At 46.6% G+C, this 11,244-nt stretch overlaps 1 pseudogene; it reads right to left on the reverse strand.

Moving 5' to 3' along the window:
• Positions 1 to 2,184: 2,184 nt before the first annotated feature.
• On the reverse strand, positions 2,185 to 8,124 carry LOC129323606 (uncharacterized protein K02A2.6-like; annotated as a pseudogene).
• Positions 8,125 to 11,244: the final 3,120 nt, after the last annotated feature.

The raw sequence follows: 11,244 nt of genomic DNA on the forward strand, positions 1-11,244 counted from the left end.
AAAATATATATAGTTTTGAAATGTGACTGTCAAAAGTAATTCCTTTTTAAAAATTGTACCTGTACCCATCATGACAAGTTATTTTGTCACACTGCTGTGGTATTTAACAAAAAATGAGTCAAAGACAGTCATATTGCCATTTGAAATATACTACCAATTCATCATTCTAAACTATTATTTCTAAATAAACTAATATGGAAACAGATATCAGAGCAAGCAATTACCATGGATTGAACAAATTTGCTTGTAACTGTATGCATAACATCAAATAAATATGCTACATGTAATAGACATTCTAATCAGACAGTAGAAAATGTAGGTTCAAAATCAAATATCAGTGTCAAAGCTGGGGGGGGGGAGAAGAAAACAAGAAATACACTGTGTTTATTATTATAACGAAAGAAATGTCTGGTAAGTGTGGTTAAATTTCAGTATAAGCAAAGATAACTAGAAAAGATCTCTCTCTTTTAATATATTAGCAATAATTCTGTGCCCAGGTGTCAGCAAATAAATCTGTTTTTTATTTACATATGCACAACTGGGGGTGGCGCTAAAATCAATCAGTCAAATAATGTTGCCTTTATTATGGCTTCCCATGAATAATTGTCAGGCTATGATATTTATTATACATGCCTTCAAAACTATCAGCTTAATAATAGCTGCCACAAATACGTACAATGCAGAGAATGCTCCTGGTAAAATGTTCAGGATCTATACCAGGCAGGGCTCATTTTGAGGGGGAATGCACAGGAACGCAGTTCCAGTAGTTCCCCAAAGAGGTCACATGACAAGTGGCCCCGCCCACCTGACTCTCAGCCATTTTGGGCTGGTTTCGACCTGGATTGGGGCCAAAACAGCCCGGATCGGGCCTCTGATGGGTGGTGGATCACTCTCCCACTCAGCAGTGGCCTGATCCTGACCATTTTGGGCCCCTTTTCGGCCATTTTCAGCCCCTTTTTACCATTTTGGGCCCAATTTCAGCCCTGAATGGCCAGGATTAGGTCCAAAACAGCCAGGATAGGTGATGTCAGGAGGTGTGGCATATGCAAATAAGTTATGCTAATGATACACTTCAGGTGATGTCAAGGGGCGTGGTATATGCTAATGAGTTATGCTAATGAGTTCCTCTAGCTCTTTTTCTACTAAATGACTCCTGATACCAGGTATGTGTTTCTCGAAATACTGAATGATATAAGGTGCATTACAAAAAGGTGCCACATAAGATCTTCGTTAAGATCATGAATAGGACACACTTTGCCATATTAATTTGATGAATTAGCCACAACAAATTAATTTGAGAACTATGTAGACCCCTAAAACATTTTCTTAAGATCCTCAACCCTGAGTTCCTAGACTTTTGTTGTATCCCACCCATTCCCTCCACCCAAATGAAGATAATTCACTCTAACGTAATGTTTCCAAGAACATGCATTCACGGGATCACTTTAAACCATCATCTACCACGTGTCCAAAGTTGCAGAAACAGTGCCATTTATTTTATTTTATTTATTTCAAATTTCTATTCTGCCCTCCCCGCAGGCTCAGGGCGGATAGTAACATATTAAAATACAATAAAAATTCATCTACATTAAAACATCATTAAAACAGCAGAGTATTTCTATTAATACATTTAAAACAAGATGGTGGACAGCCTTCACAGGGAGGGTTAAGATTTTATACATCCCCCTTTTTTTTTCAGGCCGGTGGAGGCCCAGCCTCAGCCATATGCCTGGCGGAACAACTCTGTCTTGCAGGCCTGGCGGAAGGATAGTAGGTCCTGCCGGGCCCTGATCTCGGCAGACAGAGCGTTCCACCAGGTGGGAGCCAGGACCGAAACGGCCCTGGCACTAGTCGAGGCTAGGCAGGCCTCCTTGGGGCCAGGGACCACCAACAGCTGTTTGTCCCCTGATCGGAGTGTCCTCCGGAGAATATATGGGGAGAGACGGTCCCGTAGATACGCTGGACCCAGTCTGCACAAGGACTTATAGGTCAATACCAGAACCTTGAATCTGATCCGGTACTCCACTGGAGATAGGCATTCACAATCCACCAACATTGTTGCTGCCCGAGGAGACTATCATGGGCCAAGCAGTTTCTTGACCCTTTGGCCCTCACATATTGGACCAAAATGAGGTGAAAGAAGAAAAAGGAGGCACGGTCCAGTTGGTAGAAGACCAGCATGAGTTAATGTGGCCGATTTAGACACAGGAACGTCTGTTGGTGTCTCGATACCATCGGCACCAGCTGCAAGAAAACAAAAAGACTTATAACTTAAAGGACATGAATATGAATGTATAGTACTTACCTGCTCGTTTGACATTGTGATAGCTTACCGCACGGATGTTTTCCTAATTGGAGATTTCTGCTGCACCAGTTATATTGTTTGCTTATCTGTTGGATGTCTTCCGAACTATTTCGTGTTCATTATTGCTTATTATGTTTATTGTATTTGTAGTTTCCCATTGAAATTGATGAGTATTTCTTACTCCATATACATGGATTCTATATTTTCATTTGATTTCTAATTTCTTGGATTATTTACTGATTTTTTTTTGTCATCCTACACTTGTGGTTTTCTACCTCCTTTTAGATCATGATAAAATCATTGGCATCCATTCTCCAGACATGATATCCAGTCATGGCTTTGGGGAGGAGGTGGGGAGATTATTATCCAAGGCAGTGTGGAGTGGTGCTTAGAGTCCCTCTAGACATGCAGGTTTTCGGGTTTCTGTAGCCATGCAGTAGTTAAAAAGTAAATGGCTGTTAAAAAATAAAGGCGAGCCCAAACAGTCACAGAATGCCTCCACGGGGGAGGAGGGGCTCCTCCTTCCCTCCTAAAGCCTTTCCCCCACATCAAAATAGCACCGGGGGCAGTTTTCCTCCCAGTTTTTAATAACAACAACAACAACAACAACAACAACATTCAATTTATATACCGCCCTTCGGGACAACTTAACATCCACTCAGAGCAGTTTACAAAGCATGTCATGATTATCCCCACAACAAGACACCCTGTGAGGTGGGCGGGGCTGAGAGAGCTCTGAGAGAGCTGTGACTGGCTCATGCTCACCCAGCTGGCTTCAAGTGGAGGAGTGAGGAACCAAACCTGGTTCTCCAGATTGCATGGAATACTCCACATGAAGCAAAAAAAACAAACAAACAGGAAAAACATCCCTCTCCTGCTATGTTGTGTAGCTGCAGGGAACTGGAGACTCAGACTCAACTCTTTAAAAACCTGCATGTCTCGAGCACCACTCCAAACTGCCTTGGATCCTAATCTCCCAACACCCTCCCTAAAGACTTGGATCTGGGAGGCCTGGTTTTAAACCTCCACTCTGCCATGGAAACTTGGGCCTGTCGCCCTCTCAAAGCCAAACCTACCTCACAGTGCTGTGAGGGTAAAAATGAGGACGAAAGAATGAAGTTAGTTACCCCGAGCTCCTTGGAAGACGACTGGAATAAAAGCAGACTGGACAGACAGAATATGATCTATGTAGAACCCAAGGCGCTGGAGTCTTTTGAGTTGCTTGCAGCTAAACCTTGCTAGCGGTTTTCCAGCTAAATATCTGTGGAAACAGCGCTAGCGAAGAACAAGAAACTATTTTTTCCTCCAAGGAGAAAAATGGTGATTCCTCACCCATTCCAATTAAACAAAATCATCTTCTACACTATTATGAGACCAATGTTCAATAATACAAAATAATCTTGTTAAGTAGTGGGTTCAGAATCTGAAGTGATTTCAACAAGCTCTTTATTCAGCAGGAACATCTCTGAAACACAGGCAGCAAGCTGCAAATATTTGTACACAACTTCAACCCCCCCAAACCACGCCCCAGCTTTGTTAACACCCAATAAGAGTCACCTAACTAGAAGCCCTTGTTCGCATCAACTATATACATTGTAACTTATTTACAGCATAGCGATTGGTCTTTATTGTGCTGTTAGGATTGGCTGCTGTCAGCACTAACAACCAATGACAATGCAGACTTCAGGAGCCTTGTTTGTGATAGAAGCTCGACCAATACATAACACTCCTCCCCCCTAAGTCGGAGCTGACACTTCAGCAAATATAGTCCCTTAGGTGATGGGGAGGAACCCGAACCCACTGGGAACGTCACAAGTCCACTGAAGGCAGAGGAGAGCTTGAGATCGGCAGCTGTGCCAGCTGCGATACCATGGTTGCCCATCATATAGTTCCGAGTGGCTCTCAGGAGTAGTGCATGCCTCTGGACACTATAGGGTTGGTGTCTGAGGAGCCAGTGAAACAATTTTGTTGTCTGTCTCCTGTGCTGTGGTGTTTCCTGGGACGCTGGCCATAGGCATACCTTCGGGCTCCGTTGTCCTTGCTGGTCATCTGCGTTAGAGCTGTGCCGTAGCCTCCTGCTGTCGGCCATGATGACAATGTATAACACCGCTCCAGTTGCTGCTTCTACGGATGCCGGCACCCACACTGGGCCCTCACTATAGTTGCAGGCATAGACCAGATCTCCCGGCTGGAAGATCCTCACCTCTCTGTCTGGTGAGGGTTGCTCCTTGGGGGATAGGTCAGGGTGCAGCCTGTCCAGTGTGATTGTGAGTCTTCTGTTCATGAGAAGCTCGGCTGGGCTGTGGCCTGTGGCAGAGCTGGGTGTGACGTGCTGCTGTAGCAGGAAAGCAGCTAATCGCGTCTGCCTGTCACCTTGACTGATTCTCCAGAGGCTGTCCTTGGTTGTCCTTACCATCTGTTCCGCTTGCCCATTGGTGGATGGGTGAAATGGGGCTGATGTGACTTGCCTGATGCCGTTGTCAGCCAGGAACTGCCAGAATTCTGCCACCGTGAACTGCGCCCCGTTGTCGGACACCAGAGTGTTGGGCAACCCATGTGTCACAAACAGCCGACAGAGGGCTCAAATAACTATGGCAGTGGTCATGGCGGAGACAGAAACAACCTCTAGCCACTTAGAGTACGAGTCCACGATAATGAGGAACGTTTGTCCCTGGAATGGCCTGGCAAAAACTAGGTGGATTCTGGACCATGGTGCCCTTGCTGACTCCCAAGGGTGCACTGGAGCTTGTGCTGGGGCTGGACGAATCTCTTGGCATGGCTTGCAGGTGCGGACCCACTCCTCAATAGCCTTGTCCATGCCCAGCCACCAGACATAACTGCGGACAAGTGCCTTCATGTGCATGATGCCTGGATGTCCACTGTGTAGTGCCTTGAGCACTTGTTGTCGCCACTTAGGAGGGATGACGACTCAGTTTCCCCACAGCAAGCAACCCTTGTGTACGGAGAGTTCATGTTGCCTGGTGGAGTATGGCTGGAACTCTTTGGCCAAATGGCCCTCTTGCCACCCCCTCCACACTCAGTTGAGCACACAGGTGAGGGTGCAGTCTTTGGTGGAGTGACCTGCTACATCAGAGGGTCATATCGGTGGGCTCGGCAGACCCTCAAGCAGCAGGATGTGGTGTGCTGGTGATGGGTCGGCCCCTGTGTTGGGCAGCAGCAGGCAGCTAAGGGCGTCGGCATGTCCAATTCCTTTACCCGGCTGATGCTGTAGTTCATACGAGTAGGCTGACATGAACACAGTCCAGCGCAGCATCCGGGGCAAAAGGATTTGGAGTGTTTGTTTGTCAGGAGCGAACAGACCTAGCAGCGGCTTGTGGTCTGTAGCAATGAAGAAGTTCCAGCCATAGAGGTAATCGTGGAACTTCTTTACACCTGCTACGATGGCCAGGGCTTCCTTGTCTATCTGGGCATAGTTGCGCTCCGCAGAGGACAGTGTCCTAGAGAAGTAGGCGATAGGCACTTCTCGCCCACTGGTCATCCTGTGGCTGAGGACAGCCCCAATGCCATATGGTGAGGCATCGCAGGCAAGAACAAGCAGCTTCCTTTCATCATAGTCTGTTAGGACACTCCCAGATGATAGCAAGTCTTTTACTGCTTCAAATGCTGTGGCTTCTTTTCAGCCACAGACCCAGGGGGCGGAGGAATCGAGGAGACGGTGCAGCGATTCTGCAACCAATGCTTTGTGCGGTAAGAAGGAGTGGTAGAAGTTGAGAAGACCCAGGAATGATTTCAGTTCCTTCTTTGATCCAGAAAGTGGTCACTGCAGATAGCCCGGACCCTGGCTGGTGTGGGATGGATGCTGGCTGCGTCGATGAGGAATCCCAGGAACTCCACCTGTGGAACCCCAAACTGGCATTTTTCTCGCTTCACTTTTAAGCCTGCGCTCTGTAGTTTGCTGAGGACAGTTCAGAGGCGCTCTGTAAGTTTGGTCTCGGAGCCTCTCGCGATCAAGACGTCATCAAAATATGGGATGACGCCTGGGATTCCCCAGAGAAGACCTTCCATGATGCTTTGGAAGATCCCTGGTGCCACATTGATGACGAACTGCAGCCACTTGACTTTGAACGCACCCCTGTGCGTCACGATTGTTTGGGGTTCTGCTGTGGCATTGTTCACAGGTAGCTGCTGGTAAGCTTGGGCAAGGTCAAGTTTTGCGAAGACCTTACCCCCTTGGAGGGACACCAGGAGATGGCTCACGACAGGCACTGGGTAGGCATGTTGCTGCAGGGCTTTGTTCACTGTGCATTTATAGTCTGGCACAAATTCTGACCGCTACATTTGGCTTGAGCGGCGTTACTATAAGAGTTTACCATTTTGTGTGGGAAACTGGCTCCAGGACTCCCTGCTCAATCAGGTGGTCCAGTTCCTTGTCTATCTTAGGCTTGAGTGTGAAGGGGACCCTGTGAGGCTTAAGGCGGATGGGCGCCACGGCTGGGTTGAGGTCGAAAGACACTGGAGGACCGGTGTATGTTCCTAGGAAGCCATCAAAGACCTCTGGAAACTCACTGCACATGGATACGATGTTGTTGTGACTGATCTGTTGTACGCCAGAGACCAGGATGCCCAGGGGTTGGAACAAGTCTAGGCCGAGTAAGCTTGGTTGGCAGCCCTGAACCACCACCAGCTGCAGCAGGCCAGCAAAGTCTTTGTACTTAATTTGGAATGTGCCGATGCCCACTACAGGCACTCGGTGGCCCTGAAAGTCTCTAAGTAGTAGGTCTGTTCAAGGCGACGTCTGGATGCCTTGGGGTAGATCCTCCAGAGCATATGACAGGAGATGATGGACAGCACAGACCTGGAGTCAATGTCCATCTCACAGGGCACATCTTGGATTCTCACTGTCACTTTTATGTTTTTGCACATTGGTGGCTGTAATGCAAGGATGGATGAGTCACTGGTCTGTATTACCTTGGCGCCGCATAGCTCAATCATGTGGCAGTCATTTTTGTGGCTGTGCATCTTTTTGTAGACTGGCAATGACTTGTGGCCTTACTTGGGTGACACGTCTTGGTTCTTCGTGGATCGGCAAACACAAGCAATGTGTCCCAATTTTCCACAGTTCCAGCAATGAGCATCCCGGAACTGACATCATTTTTGCAAGTGGGATCCACACAGCTGGCACAAGGGGTCCCCTGTAATACTTGTGGCTCTTCTCGTTTCTTACTGGCGACCTTGGTCCACAGCACCTCTTCACCTTCATCTTCAGATGAGGAGACGTCCCTGATGCACCCCTGGTGGACAAGCTTGGACTTGTGGGACTGTGGTGGAGTGCATGACTGCCGAACCTCTTTTTCAGACTGTTCCACAGCTTCAGCGGCAATGGCCTCGTTGTATGCAGTCTTGAAGCTCAGATCTTCCTTGGCAAACAGACGCCTCTGGAGCTTTTTGTCCCAGAGACCGCATACCAGTCTGTCTCAAAGTGCCATCTCAAGGTCGGGGAAATTGCATAGTCTGGCTGCTTGTCGGAGAGCTGTGACAAATGCCGCTATGGACTTGCCTTCTGCTTGATCTCTCTTATAGAACACATGCCTGCTTGCTATCTCTGAAGGCTGCGGTAAGAAGTGTTCTCTGAGCTTGTTTTTGATTGTGTTGAATGCTGTACTTTGCAGCTGAGCAGGCGCCACTAGAGCCCGGGCAATGTCAAATGTCGACTACCCACAGACGCTGAAGAATGTCGCTCTCGTGAGATCTGCGCCTTCTACTTTGTTCACTTCGAGGTAGAGCTCAAACCGTGTGATGTAGGACTCCCAGTCCTCAGTGTTGGAGTCAAACAGCTCCAATTGGGTCTTGGTAGCCATGTCTACCCACTGGAACGGAGTGAACGGGTGCCGGGTGGTCGAGGCGACAATTCCTCCCCAGCAAGTGATTCCACTCTGCTTCTTGGGGCTGCCTACCCAAACTTAATAGTATATCCAAGCACCTGTTAGTGATTTCACTCTGATTGTGAGGCTGCATACCCACTCTGAAATCCCATCCTCGTCGCCAGTGTTAAGTAGTGGGTTCAGACTCTGAAGTGATTTCAACAAGCTCTTTATTCAGCAGGAACATCTCTGAAACACAGGCAGCAAGCTGCAATATTTATACATAACTTCAACCCCCCCAACCACGCCCCAGCTTTGTTAACAGCCAATAAGAATCACCTAACTAAGAATCACCCTTGTTTGCATCAACTATATACATTGTAATTTATTTACAGCATAGCGATTGGTCTTTATTGTGCTGTTATGATTGGCTGCTGCCGGCACTAACAACCAATGACAGTGCAGACTTCAGGAGCCTTGTTTGTGATAGAAGCTCGACCGATACATAACAAATCTAATCAAGAAATGTGGCTTTCCTGGATAGGTCAATTTGTATCCAAATTTTCCAAGTGAAATGGAGAAATGGAGGGAGGGGTTAATTTGTAACCATGAAGTTCTACCCGACTCTTAAAATAGCTGGTACCATTCTGCATCAAGTAGAACAGGCACAGGTCAGTTAATGACCTCAGCAGAAGCTGATGCTGTCCAATGTTAACGATATTGGAAACCATGACTAGCTTGCTGAATGGGATGTTCCTACAGCTGAAAATGTAATGTTTTCCTCCTTGTGACATTCACAGGCAAAAACAGAGAAACAAAGGCCTTGACAGTGGATGTTTCTACATTTGACACTAAAAGTACCCTTTGAAACATGAACACACATGAAAGCACCTTACATTGAAACCGATGACTGGTCCATCGAGATGAGTATTGTCTGCTCAGACTGATAGCACCTACTGCTTGGTCCTTTCACCTGGACATGTTGGTGATTGAACCTGAGACCTCCTGAATGCAAAGCTAAGGCTCTTCCGCTGTGCCACAGCCCCTTTACATATTCTATCGGCACAACTCAGCCAAATGCACATCCTTAATTCCTTCCTTTGAATTCCAGTGGGATTTAACACCAAGACTCAACTGTACCATCTGTGTGCATGCATGAGTGTGTGACTATGTTAGCACAACAGAGAAATGAGAAGAAATCCATCTTTCTATCAAATAGACACTGTAGCCTGTTATGTTTTTATAACATAAAACTTATAACACTTTTTATAACATAAAAACTTTTTATAACATAAAAACTTATTATTAACTTATTAAACTTTTTATAACATAAAACTTATAACCCATTCAGTGTGAAAAGGTTTTTTTTTTAAGTCTCAAAGAGAACACTCCTAAGAAGGTCTACTCCAGCAACAAGTCAAGTCTATTCAGTAGGGCCTACTCCCAGCAAAGTGTTTGTAGTATCGCTCTGTTAGCGTCATTGGTGAAAATGCTTTGCCATTTCACATTCTGTCACATTGCATCACAAGACATGGGCTGCTGTTCATTAATGCAGGATCACCTTTGGAAGATGAAAAAGACTCATTTGAGAGCAAGCGTGTAATTACTTCAAACGAGGCAAAGAACCAACGAAAGCAGGAAAGGAGGTATTTCAGAGACAAGATCGCCCTCTAGCACCAATTCGCAAAAACAGCAGGCAGCAGAGCGGCCAGATGAGGTCATGGTTATTGTCGAATGAGAAAATAATGTAAATGACAAGCGCTTTCAAGTTACAACGATCTTCAGGACAGAGGTGTGAGTATATTTACATCTCAATCATGTACAGAAATAATAAATAATACCCATACAAACACATCCCTAAGGATATAGATTTGTATGAGTGTGCCACAATCTCTTAGTAAAGCAAGCGATGTCGATTGCCCTCCTGTGCTGCACATAGCATATATTGGCTGTGTGAATCTAAGCATCCATACACAGACAGCATTGAGTTGAATGGGACTTACTCCCTAGTAAGTGTGTTTAGGATTACTTCCTTAGTGTAGCAAAAACACAGAATGCATATAGATTCGTTAAGCAATTCCTTTAATACACCTTTCACTCCCATGGGGACCCAATGCAATTTACGTTATTCTCCTCTCCTGCATTTTATCCTCACAACCAGGCTAAGAGGTGGGTTAGGCTACAAGTGAGTGACCGGCCCAAAGTCACCCAGCCAGCTTTCCTGGCAGAGTGAGGATTCGAACCTGGGTCTCCCAGATCCTGGACTGACACCTCGAACCACTACACCACACCTGCTCCCTTAGATTAAATCTATAATAATAAAAGGATGTGCCTGTCCATCTGTGGCAAGTACAGCTCAGCAGAAAATAAAGCTAAGAGACTCAGAATTATCAAGCAGCTTCAAGATTATTGTGGGAGTTGCACTACCAAACTTGAAGAGAATCGGAGCATCCTGCCCCATGTAATCCTGAGCTTCCCCCACGCCCCACCATGATATTTGCAACGGAAGCAATTTTCACTATTGACTGGTCAAGTCACCAGGCTGTCGTATTTATTAGGACAGTAACTGAGCTCGCTTATTTAAGGTGACTTGAGCTTGCTTATTTGAGGAGCCCCATGGCGCAGAGTGGTAAGCTGCAGTATTGCAGCCCAAGCTCTGCTCACAACCTGAGTTCGATCCCGGCGGAAGCCGGGTTCAGATAGCCGCTCAAGGTTGACTCAGCCTTCCATCCTTCCGAGGTCGGTAAAATGAGTACCCAGTTTCCTGGGGGTAAAGTGTAGACGACTGGGGAAGGCAATGGCAAACCACCCCATAAAAAGCCTGCCAAGAAAACGTCATGATGTGACGTCCCCCCATGGGTCAGTAATGACTCGGTGCTTGCACAGGGGCCTACCTTCACCTTTTACCTAACTGAGCTCGCTTATTTAAGGTGACCGGTAGATCAGATAGATTCCTCTGCATTGCTAAGGATACTATCCTTACATAAGAATAAGTGCCACTATATACTACAACTGCTACCTAGGGTTGCCAACCTCGAGGATAGGGTTCCCAGGTCTCTATATCCTTCTGGTAGTGGTAGGGGACCTGGGACTTACCACTGGAAGTCTCGCTCCTGG

Source organism: Eublepharis macularius, chromosome 2 (genome assembly GCF_028583425.1).
Source record: "Eublepharis macularius isolate TG4126 chromosome 2, MPM_Emac_v1.0, whole genome shotgun sequence".
In the NCBI taxonomy this organism is placed as follows: domain Eukaryota; kingdom Metazoa; phylum Chordata; class Lepidosauria; order Squamata; family Eublepharidae; genus Eublepharis; species Eublepharis macularius.